The sequence below is a fragment of the Aquarana catesbeiana genome, linkage group LG09 (assembly GCF_042186555.1).
Source record: "Aquarana catesbeiana isolate 2022-GZ linkage group LG09, ASM4218655v1, whole genome shotgun sequence".
In the NCBI taxonomy this organism is placed as follows: Eukaryota; Metazoa; Chordata; class Amphibia; order Anura; family Ranidae; genus Aquarana; species Aquarana catesbeiana.
In genome coordinates, this window is record NC_133332.1 from 142,018,875 (window position 1) to 142,031,212 (window position 12,338).

Sequence of the window (12,338 nt, forward strand, 5' to 3'; positions counted from 1 at the left end):
TGTCCATGTGGGGGAACTGTTCCAAGAGTCCCCTTAAAAAAGGATTTAAAGTTGTCTTATCATGGATTCTAGGAAAATATACGTCACTTAACTCATAAAACCATGGTGAACAGCGGTGAAAGTGGGGAGAAGATAAAGAGCAAAAGAAAAACTGTAAGTGGTATGGTAAAACCTAACCGATCATGTGCAACCCAGGCAAAGGTAATGCATCAGCTGGAAATGCTAAACGTGTAACCCAGGGAGAAGAGTTACCTGTCCTCGAAAAATGACAAATTGATATTAAGACCACCAGGTTGTACTGTGCTTAACATGTAGATCCAATAGGCCTGACAACAGAGGAGCAATCGATCATGATCACCTCCCCTATTGGATTTTTCAACATGTTCAATCACCATCCCTTGTAACTCATGGATCTGATGTTTAGATGTAACAAAATGTACTGCCATTGGCTTTCTCAAATCAATTTGTTCACCCTTCTCTGTTTTTGCAAGAGCGTTCCTGATGTCATTTTTATGCTTTTAAAAGCATTTTTTGAATGGACCTATCGTCTTGCCCACGTAGGTCAATGTACAAGAACACTTTAGAACGTAAACGCAAAAATCAGTATTACAATTGAAATAATCATGTACAGTGGGGCAAAAAAGTATTTAGTCAGCCGCCAATTGTGCAAGTTCTCCCACTTAAAAAGATACCTCAACTATGAGAGACAAAATGTGGAAACAAATCCAGACAATTACATTGTCTGATTTGGAAAGAATTTATTTGCAAATTATGGTGGAAAATAAGTATTTGGTCACCTACAAACAAGCAAGATTTCTGGCTCTCACAAAGGTTTATTGCACAAAGGTAATTTCACTTACAAGATAGAAGATTTAATGAGCATATCTGTGGTGAAAACGTTGTTCTCAAGGGGTGCCTGCTATCCGGTATTTTCTCTGGCGTACAGATGGTGTGAGGAGGCTGAGCTGGAACACTGTAACCAAGCAGGAAATGCAGGGAATCTAAGCAGCCTGGTGTGGACAGCATGGGGGAAATGATTTTACCCAGTGGGCAGGCCTCGATGGAAGGGAGGACTGAATCTAGGCTATAGCTTGGTTTAGTGTGAAAGGATGTGACAATAATGCCTTGGCTATTGAGGACAAGTACATTAAGAAAGGTGATCTGGTTTGATGAGATTTCAGAATTAAACACTATGCGTGGGAAAACATTATTCAGGAAATTGACAAATACAAACAAATCCTCATCATTACAGGTCCAAATAAGGAAAATGTCATCTATGCAACTCATCCAGCTCTTCACATGCTTAGTGAACAGAGCAGATGGATAACTGTGACATTGCTCTAAGTAGCCAAAGCCAAGTTTGCAAATGAGGGGGCCGCTGAACTGCCCATGGCAGTGCCTCAGATCTGCAAATATGCTTTTTCCTTAAACGTAATTACTAGCAAGAACAAATTCAATACATTCCAGTATATTCATTTGGTAACCTGGAAGAATCCTGTCTAGGGAAATGTACAACAGCATGTAAACCTGTATGAAGCAACATGGGGGAATAAAAACACCTGTCAGTCTGGCCATTCTACAACATCTAGTGATTGGTCAAGTTACTGATACTAGCTCAGCTGGGAAGCGTCATGCTGACATGACACGCACGAGTTAGGGGAGGGACCTGATGGTGGCGCCTGTGAGAGCAGTCGGAGTCGCCTAAAAGAACTAGTGGGAGCAGTGCGGGGTGAGAGACCGCAAATGCTCCAGAAGATCGCAGCCCCACAACCCCACAACCCTACAGCCCCATAAACCATCACTGCGAGCGACAGCCTGGAACAGACCGGAGAGGACAGTGTGGGAGTTTAAATCAGATACTGAGTGCGGGAGGACCGGTGCCCGACAAGGAGGAGAATACCGGAATCCCGGCTGGGTCGACCTGAGCTTGCCGGCTCTCCCTCCCCCCCCCTCCACCCCCCTCACCTCTTCTGCATATCCCTAGTTACTGAAGATCAGATGGGAGCGGGTGAACAGCAGCTTGACATCCAAGCTAACCGAGGTGAGCCGATTACTGTGCGGACCAGGATGGCTCTGGCGTTACACAGGCAAACCTAAGGTTTCCTAAAGGATAGGAAAGATCTGCTATGGATGACAAGAGATAAATGCCAGGATGAGGTACCTGTGAAGATCATCTCTCCCCAGGTAAATGATCTCGAACAATGTTAAATCTTGATAAAGCTCTGCCAGAGGGACTTATGTCATAGACACACATAAACATTTAAATATATTCACAGGCAGAAGGACCTGGTTTAAGAGCTCGAGCTAAGTCACGCTACTTAAAATGTTGATGTCTAAAATGCTGCCAATTTAGAAGTGATACCACATTTTCTAGAGGAATGGATAAAGCTGGATAAAGAATAAGAACTGTTTGCTCTGAGCTTTATGATATGATCTGTTTTCCATTTGGCAAAAAAGGTTAAAAAAGAGAGAAATTTTAAATAAAAGGGGACTGTCATATGTAAGGACTAAAAGACACTGGGGAAAACTGTGACTATAAGACTGGGCTCTGTGGTTTTCTATTGACTAAACATAGCTTTTTCATTTTTGTCACCTTCTTCCGGACCCTACTCTGAATAAGGGGTTTTAGGGACCTCTCTTTTTTCTCTTTTCCTCTTGAGACGCAGGTGGTCTAAACAGCAGGTGCGTAAGGCGCGTAAGAGGTATCATTGCGAAAGCGGAAAATCGATGAGAAGGTGTTCTTTAAAGAAAGGAGTTTGTCCTGTCCAAGAAGTACCTGGTAAGAGCAATAATCCCCCCCCCCGAGACCTTACATAGTGACCACCGACAGTAGGGACAACGGCTGTGATTTTCCCACGGCACCCCAAAGGATAAATAGGCCCCCTCAAGACGAAGAAAACCACCCCAACTAATAAAAGGATTAAAGAAAGACTCAGCTTTAAAAAGAGGAGATCAACCTGGGGAGAAAGAAATTAACAAAAGCTAATATGAGAGGCCGCACCCAAAAGGTGACGGAACCCAAGACCCCAAAAGAGAGTCTCAATACGAGTACAATCCAGAAATATTTAGAAGCCTGGGAGTGGAAAAAAAGGAAATAAAACCAAGGAAGATATAGGTTTGGAAGGGGAATTGGACACAAGCAAAATGGAAGAACCAAGGAATATAGCTCAAATACCAACTAAAGTGGAAATGATGGAAATGTTCGCCAGGTTGGAAAACTCTATTAAAACAGAGATTACCAATGTAAGAATGGACATGGGCCATCTGCTGAGGAGAGTAGAAGAAGCAGAAGAATTAACTTGTAGACGTCAAAACTTAAGGATTAGAGCATTACCAGAACAGAATGGCGAAGACTTGGTGATGAAAATGAAGAAAACATTCAACCCAGTTTTAGATAGAGGTGAAGGGGACGATCTAAAAATAGATCGAGTACATAGGGTGAGGAAACCCCCAGGTCTGAAGGAAGATGTACCCCGAGATGTAATCATCAAATTCCACCTATACGAGGATAAAGTCAAAATATGGAGCAAACTCAGAGGATTACCCCCACTACAATATAAGAGAGTAGATCTACAAGTGTTTACAGACTTATCGGCAGGAACTCTTGCATGGAGACGACAACTAAAACCCCTGCTGGAACAAATGAGAGCGGCAAACATCAAATACAGCTGGGTTTTCCCAACATCATCAATAGTGCAGAAAGACGGAAGAACAGTCTGACTAAAGTTTAGATTTAGATATACCAGTCCCAAATATTCCCAGATAGCAAGGAAAAGGAAGAAGGATAGTGGAAGAAGGACACTGGCAGAGATCGTAATGAACTATTAAATAAACATAAGGGAAAAGGATAGGAAAAGGAAGGAGTTGGGAAAGATAAGGAAAGGAAAAAAAAGAAAAAAAAGAAAGATAAGGAAAAGGGAAAAGAAAGAAAAAAAAGAAAGGGAAAAGGAAAATGGCATAAAAATACAATTAAGGGTGGGGAGGGGGGGATGAAATGGGAGGGAAGAGAAGGGCTATATCATGGCCCTGGGAAGTGGAGAGCCTGGTGGCTCATGGGAGATTTCGGGCCTTCTTTGTATGCCCGCTCCTTCCCCTCTCCCCCTCCTATGTAGTTAGGGGAGAGAGAGGTGTGGACACGAGTGGCCATGACTAGAGGCGCACCCTAGTAGGTGAAGTCTGTAGGAGGGGATTGGAGATGATCTCCGTCTGTGGTACTAGAGCCGAATCATGGCTGGGGGAGGGCGAGGGGGGGTGGGATGGGTGGAGGGAGGGGGAGATGGGGAGGGTTGGGAAGGGGGGGGATGCACCTTTCAAAGACAAACAATAGATACCCACAGCAGGCATAATTTGAAAATTATAGCTGACAGAAATACATTTTTTGACATATAATGTCAAAGGTTTAAACTCCCCTGTCAAAAGACATAAAATACTAAAAGAACTTCAGCAGTACAGAGCAGAAGTAGTGTTTTTGCAGGAGACCCAATTATCCCAAGAAACAAATATCAAATTATACTCTAAAGATTTCCCAACTTGGTTTTATAGGGGTTCATCAACTAGGAGGGCCAAAGGGGTGGCAATTGGGTTTGCGAAAAGGATGAGGTTTACGCTGGTAGATAGGATGACAGACCCCGAGGGCCGATATCTCTTCCTGAAGGGCAGATTAGGGGAAAGGTTACTGACCCTGGCAAATGTATACTGTCCTAACAAAAATCCTTTAAGGTATTTGAAACAGGTCTTAGGAAAGTTAATGGATTTTAAGACAGGGGAGGTGGTATTGGCAGGGGACTTTAACTTTTGCATGGATCCGGCACTGGATAGTACGTCCCGGGCTCAGGGGACAAGTAGAGTCTTGTTAAAAATGATTAAGCGTAGGATACGACAATGTCAAATTATGGATGCGTGGAGGGTGCAACACTCAAAAACACAAGACTATACTTATGTCTCCCCTGTGCATGGGACGTAATCAAGGCTGGACTACATATTGGTGGACCATAGGTTGTAGGATCAAGTAAGGGAAACTAAGATAGAAATATCTACACTGTCTAATCACTCCCCGGTGTCCATGGGTAACGGGGATTCAAAGACACCCGTTCACCTGGCGTTTAAATGAAAGCCTTCTTCAGGATGAGTAAGTAGCAGAAACAGTCAAGAAAGAAATAGAATCATATTTTTTGGTTAATGACACGGGTGAAACTTTGGGTGCCACCCTCTGGGAGGTACACAAAGCATACATCAGGGGTGTCCTTATCTCCATTGGCGCAGGGGGAAAAAAAAGGAAAGAATAAAAAAAAAATGAACACCCCAATTGAAGAGATTTATAGTCTAGAACAAGAACATAAAAAACACAAGGGACAACATCAGGAGATACTCCACCAACTGGTTAATAAGAGAGATGATCTTAAAGTTATCATGGAGCAAGAGTCAAAAAGGACATTTAATAGAATAGCAAAAGAAAGATACCAATGGGGAAACAAAGCGAGTAAACACCTAGCAAGGATGCTAAAAAAGAAAAAAGAAATCAATTATATTGAAAAAATCCAAAATAAGAACGGGGAAATGGTATATACTACTAACAAGATTGTGAAAGTGTTCAGGAATTAATACGGAGCCCTTTACTTCGTGGGACTGAAAGGACAGCGGGAAACAGAGAAAATGGAGAAAACCAAAGAATTTTTAAAAAACGCTAGACTTTCTCTTCTGTCAGAAAACGATAGGTCCAATTTGGACAAACCCCATCACAGAGGAGGAAATCTTTGGAGCATTAAAAGATTCTGCCCCGGGAAAAAGCCCGGGACCAGATGGGTTTACGATCTACTACTTTAAAAAATATAAGGAGATTTTAGTACTGAAGCTCTGCCAGTATATGAATGGATTAGGGGTGAATTTTGAAATGGGAAGGGAGGCACTATCTGTATCAATAACGGTTATCTTGAAGGAGGGGAAGGACAGTACGCTTTGCTCAAACTATCGGCCAATAGCCTTATTAAAAGCAGATACCAAATTATATGCAAAGCTATTGGCAACTAGGCTGAGGGAATGGATGACTGACCTGGTTCACCCGGATCAGGTTGGATTCATACCAGGAAGAGAAGGGAGGGACAACGGTGTGAAAAAGTTGCTCCTCCTACAAGCCATTAAATTAAGTGGGTCCCCAGGTCTACTCCTGTCGATAGATGCCGAAAAAGCTTTCGATAGGGTAGACTGGGGACTCATGATAAAAACGTTGGAAGTCATGGGTGTAGGTCCCAGAATGATCCAATGGATTGAAGTACTATATAATCACCCGTCTGCCTCAGTAAAGGTGAATGGGGTATCCTCCTCCCCATTTGTAATGGAGAATGGAACTAGGCAGGGGTGCCCGCTGTCGCCACTCTTCTTTGTGTTGACACTGGAACCCCTGCTGGCTTCAATGCGAAATAACCCAGATATTAATGGGATTAGGATGGGAGAAGAAGAGCATAAACTGGCAGCGTATGCCGACGACGTGCTGTTCTATATGTCAAATCCAAGGATCACGATTCCAAACTTGCTGGGGACATTGAAACAATATGGAGAAATATCAAATCTCAAAATAAACCTTAACAAGTCTGAAATATTGAATATAAATATAAGTAGACAGGAAGAAGTGAAACTACAAATAGAATTTCATTTTCCATGGAGAAAGGAAATAAAATATTTAGGAGTCATTTTGACTGACTCATTAAGGAAAGTATACCTAATAAATTATATCCCTTTGCTAGATATAATTAAGCAGGAAAGAAAAAAATATCAACACGACCTCTCTCCTGGATAGGGCGTATTAATATGATCAAGATGGTTCTAGTGCCAAAAACTCTATATAAGTTTCAAATGCTGCCTTTATCACTTCCTAAAACATATTCTAAAACTTTTAAAAGCTTAATATCGAAGTTTATATGGCATAATAAAAAAACAAGAATGGCAGACGTGGTGCTAGAGAGGGGGAAAAAACAAGGGGGCCTAGCTGTCCTGGACCTTAAAAAGTACTATAATGCTGTGGCACTTACACGGGTGGTGGAATGGACAAAAGAGGTAAATGAAAAGAGGTGGGTTAATATAGAAAATGCAATGAGTAGTACACAATTAAGATGTATAATATGGAACCCTCCACAGCACAGGGTATTGGGAGTGAACACGCACGAAATAACACTCACTGCTTTAAAAAGGTCGGTGGGGAGGAATTTGATAAAAAAAGAAAACGCACAACTGAAAGATATAATAAAAAGGGGTAAATGGACACGGATTAAATGGACACGGATTTAATGGTGATAGATGCATGGCGTTACCTCCAGTTAAGTCAGTTTGTAGAGAAACTGCCCCAGCCAATAAGATACGGAGAAGATTACAGGCCGCTGGAGCGGCTTTGTCTGAGAGAAAAACAAAGAATAATATAGCCCGTATATATAAAATACTATCAGATAGAGATGGCTTGGAGGTTCCGCCATACATCAAAAAATGTGAAAACAAACTGGGGTCACGATGTAATAAAGACACTATTGATAAAATTATGATACACATAGTTCTGTGGTAGATACTAAAATGGTTGAGATGAACTACAAGTGCCTGGCAAGGTGGTACATGATGCCAGACAAAATAAGTAAATTTCAACCAGAGAAATGCTCGGAGTGCTGGAGAGGGTGTAAGGCAACAGGAACAATGGCACATATATGGTGGGATTGTCCCACTATTAAAAAATATTAGAAGGAGGTTTTACAACTAATAAAGAAAATCACCCACAAAGAAATACCAGAAGATCCTTGGATATGTTTATTTCACGGATCAGACGTCTCTGTTAAGCAATATAAAAGATCCTTAATTCCCATCTTGATGAATGCAGCAAAAAGTCTTATACCAAAAAAATGGCAGGAAGTAGAAAGCCCTAAAATTCGGGATTGGGTACTTTGCATAAATCAAACAAATTATCTGGACAGTTTAGACGATAGAGGGGAGGAAGTACAAGATGGGGTAGACCGTAAAGACAAGTGGAAAAGTAGAAGGAGTTTAAAAAATCGTGGAGATATGTTGAGGCAATAACTCAATACATAAAAGGGGGTTGGGACACGAAGACAACGACAGATAAACTGCCTTTGGACTTGGATACAAGGTGTGGGTGGAATGGGGGGGAGGGTTTAAGGATAATGTTATGTATTCGCTGAGATATAATGTTAACACATGTTTTCTTTGTATGATGATATTTCTATAAAATAAAACAAAGTAAAAAAAAAAAGTAAACCTGTATAAAAAGAGTGCAGCGCTAAAAATAAAAAATAAGATAAAGGTGCATTTGTTCAAATATAAACAAATATACGAATATGCAGACAATCAATTGCATATACGTGACTGAATTTAAACCTCTAGAGATAAGTGGAATAAATAGTAGCGCTCAAATAAATAAAAAATGAAAAAATAAAAATGAAAAATAAAAATGTGCTAATGAAAGCAATGATCAATTTAAATGAACAGGTATGCCCTGTACACACGGTCGGACATTGATCGGACATTCCAACAACAAAATCCATAGATTTTTTCCGATGGATGTTGGCTCGAACTTGTCTTGCATGCACACGGTCACACAAAGTTGTCTGAACGTGGTGACGTAAAACACGTACATCGGGACTATAAATGGGGCAGTAGCCAATATCTTTCGTTTCTTAATTTATTCTGAGCATGCGCGGCACTTTGTGTGTCGGATTTGTGTACACGCGAACGGAATTTCCGACAATGGATTTTGTTGTCGGAAAATTTTAAAGCAAGCTCTCAAACTTTGTGTGTCAGAAATTCCTATGGAAAATGTGTGATGGAGCCTACACACGGTCTGAATTTCCTACAACAAGGTCCTATCACACATTTTCCATCGGAAAATGCTATCGTGTCTACAGGGCATAAAAGTATATATGTGTGAATATTGACAATAATACCCTCATTGAAAATCAGTCACAATATGAATGTGATCTGACAAAAAAAGTTATTGGTGAACATTGTGAGCAAACACATCCTATCACATAATGTTCGAAACAACACACCCTGTGGCAGATGTGAAAATAATAAATTAAATCTTAACATAAAATTCATATCATGTGAATATATTCTAACAAAAAAAGTTATTGGTGAACACTGTGAACAAACACATCATATCGCATAATAATCAAAACAACACACCCTGTGACAGATGTGAAAATAATGAATAAAGTGTTGACTTACAGTTCAAAAAATATGAATATTCCGATGAATGGTCTGAAAAAAATCTATAAATCAAAACTCTTGGTTGTTCTTTGTGTTCTTCCACCACACCTCAGTGTTTGTGCTTCCACTCCCACTTAAAGATTTGCACTCACCAGCTACAATTGCCTCCCACTCTCGTGTTTGGCATAACTCGCCTCAACCCACACTTATTGGGGGTTAAAATGTGATCTCCAGATTCCAAACGTGATCTCCAAATAGCGAGTGTAAATGCAACAAATCCTTTTCCTCAAGAAGTGATTGCTCCACATGAAAATGAAAAAATGCTCCAAATAGTGTGATAAAGTACAGCAAATTTATTAAAAATTCAAACCACCGCACACCATTGCACTCACACGTGTAAAAACCAAAGGAGGCCAAAAAAACACTCCAAAGGAAATCGTAACATAAACTCCATGCTCTGGTAAAGCGATCTATAGTGGTCACGGCGGACCCAGGATAGTGTGTCAGCTGTGCAGTCTCACCCACTCCTAGTCTCAAGCCTCCACCATTCGATGCAGCATGTCATGTCACAACATCTTGCGTCACGCTTCAGATGCTTGCCGTATAGCCACGCCCCGACATGTTTCGTCGTAACCGACTTATTCATGGGATTGGCAGTACGGCATAATGCTTCTCCCTTTATTTCCTAGACTCCCCAAGTGGGCGGAGACAAAGCAACTAGCTCCTGCTCACTTCCTGCATCCCCATCTCCACAATACACCTTTTACAGCCTATTATTGCAGTAATGTTTTAATAAAGTTCAAAATAGTGATGAGCAAGTACACAACTTGTTAAATAATATTATTATAGTTAATCATATGATCAACACACGTGAGTGAGTTTAATATTTTTTAAAAAATACACCCATAAAACATGACCAATGATTTAAAATATAAAAAAAATATAAAAATATAAAAATCAGCAAAAAAAATATATATATAGCAGAAAAAGTAAAAAATAGAGACTAGGGGGGTCATTTACTATAGAGCCAAAAAATTATCCTGCAGTGCCAAAAAAGGCCAGAAAGACTTCAACTCTCAGAGACTGAGCGCTAATGCAAATGGAAAGCAGTGATATTGCTGGCAATAATGCCTGTCAGATCACATATGCTGGAATAGTGGAAGTCAATGGGGCTCGAACCTGCAAAATTCAAAGTTCTCACTGAAGGCTTATATGCAAGTCCTTTGCCATAAAAAGTGTTTGGAGACCTGGGTCTTGCCCCAGGGGGCATGTATCAATGCAAAAAAAAGTTTTAAAAACAGACATTTTTTAGGGTGCAGTGATTTTAATAATGCTTTATGTGAAACAATAAACGTGTAATATTCCTTTCGTACCTGGGGGGTGTCTATAGTATGCCTGTAAAATTGCTCTTGTTTTCCTTGTTTAGAACAGTCTCACAGCAAAATGACATTTCTAAAAGGAAAAAAGTCATTTAAAAGTGCTAGCGCTAGTGCCGGCTATTAATGAATTGTTGGTCCCAACAATACACATAAAAGTTAATTGATAAAAATGGCCTGGGATCCCCCACAGTGCATTACCAGGCTCTTTGGGTCTGGCATGACTATTAAGGGGAACCCCAAACCAAAATTAAAAAAAACAAATGGCGTGGGGGCCTCCCTAAATTCCATACCAGGCCCTTCAGGTCTGGTATGGATATTAAGGGAAACCCCACGCCAAGATTTAAAAAAAAATGGCGTGGGGGTCCCCCTAAAAATTTATACCAGACCCTTATCCAAGCATGCAACATGGCAGGCCGCAGGAAAAGAGGGGGGATGAGAGAGTGCCCCCCCTCAACAAGGGGGGCACTCTTGTTGAGTGCCCTCAACAAGGGGACCCCCAGATCCCAGCCCCTCCTGTGTGAAATGGTAACAGGTACATTGTACTCCTGCCATTTTACAAAAAAAAGTGTCAATAATTGGAAAAAACACACAGACACAGCATGGGACAAGTCCTTTATTAAAAAAAAAAAATTCCAGCGATGTAATCCTTCCTCATCCCGGGATATGGAGAAAGACACCACCACAACATGATCCGCCTCCATGGGAGGAGCCCGCTGAATGATGCTAGACCTGCCGTGACAGTTCTTAAGTAGCTGAGGGCGGGGCCACCAGTGATGTGCGTGGGTGACCCCGCCCCCCTCTGACACAAAGGGGAAACATTGCGGGGTTACCAGTGACATGTATGGGTGACCCCGCCCCCCTCTGATGCCACGGAAAACCTTGGTACAGTTCAGGAGGGGGGGTGCTCTCTCATCCCCCCTCTTTTCCTGCAGTCTACCAGGTTGCATGCTCAGATAAGGGTCTGCTATGGATTTTTACGGGGACCCCATGCCATTTTTTGTTAAATTTTGTCACGGGGCTCCCCTTAAAATGGATTTTGAGGGGGACTCCCACATCATTTTTTTTTTAATTTTGGCACGGGGTTCCCATTAATATCCATACCAGACCTGAAGGGCCTGGTATGGAATTTGGGGGGACCCCCCTTTTTTTTTTAAATTTTGGTTTGGGTTCCCCTTAATATTCATACCAGACCAAAAGGGTCTGGTAATGGACTGTCAGGGATCCCAGGCCGTTTTTATCAATGAACTTTTATGTGTATTGTCGGGACCGACAATTCATTAACAGCCGGCACTAGCGCTAGCACTTTTAAATGACTTTTTTCTTCCTTTAGAAATGTCATTTTGCTGTCAGACTGTTCTAAACACGGGAAACATGCATCACTTTACAAGCATACTATAGACACCCCCCAGGTATGGAATTTAAAGGAATATTACTTTTTTATTGTTTCACTTTAAGCATTATTAAAATCACTGCTCCCAAAAAAACGGCCATTTTTAAAAATTTTTTGCATTGATACATGTCCCCTGGGGCAGGACCCAGGTCCCCAAACACTTTTTATGACAATAACTTGCATATTAACCTTTAAAATTAGCACTTTTTATTATTTATGTTCGTGTCCCATTTAATGGTGTTCGAACAAATTTTTTGCCTGTTCGCATGTTCTACTGCGAACCGAACAGGGGGGTTTCGGCCCATCCCTAGTTATCATTGAGAATCATGGGGGACAACTTGTCAAGCAACTCGGAGGTCCAAAGTCGC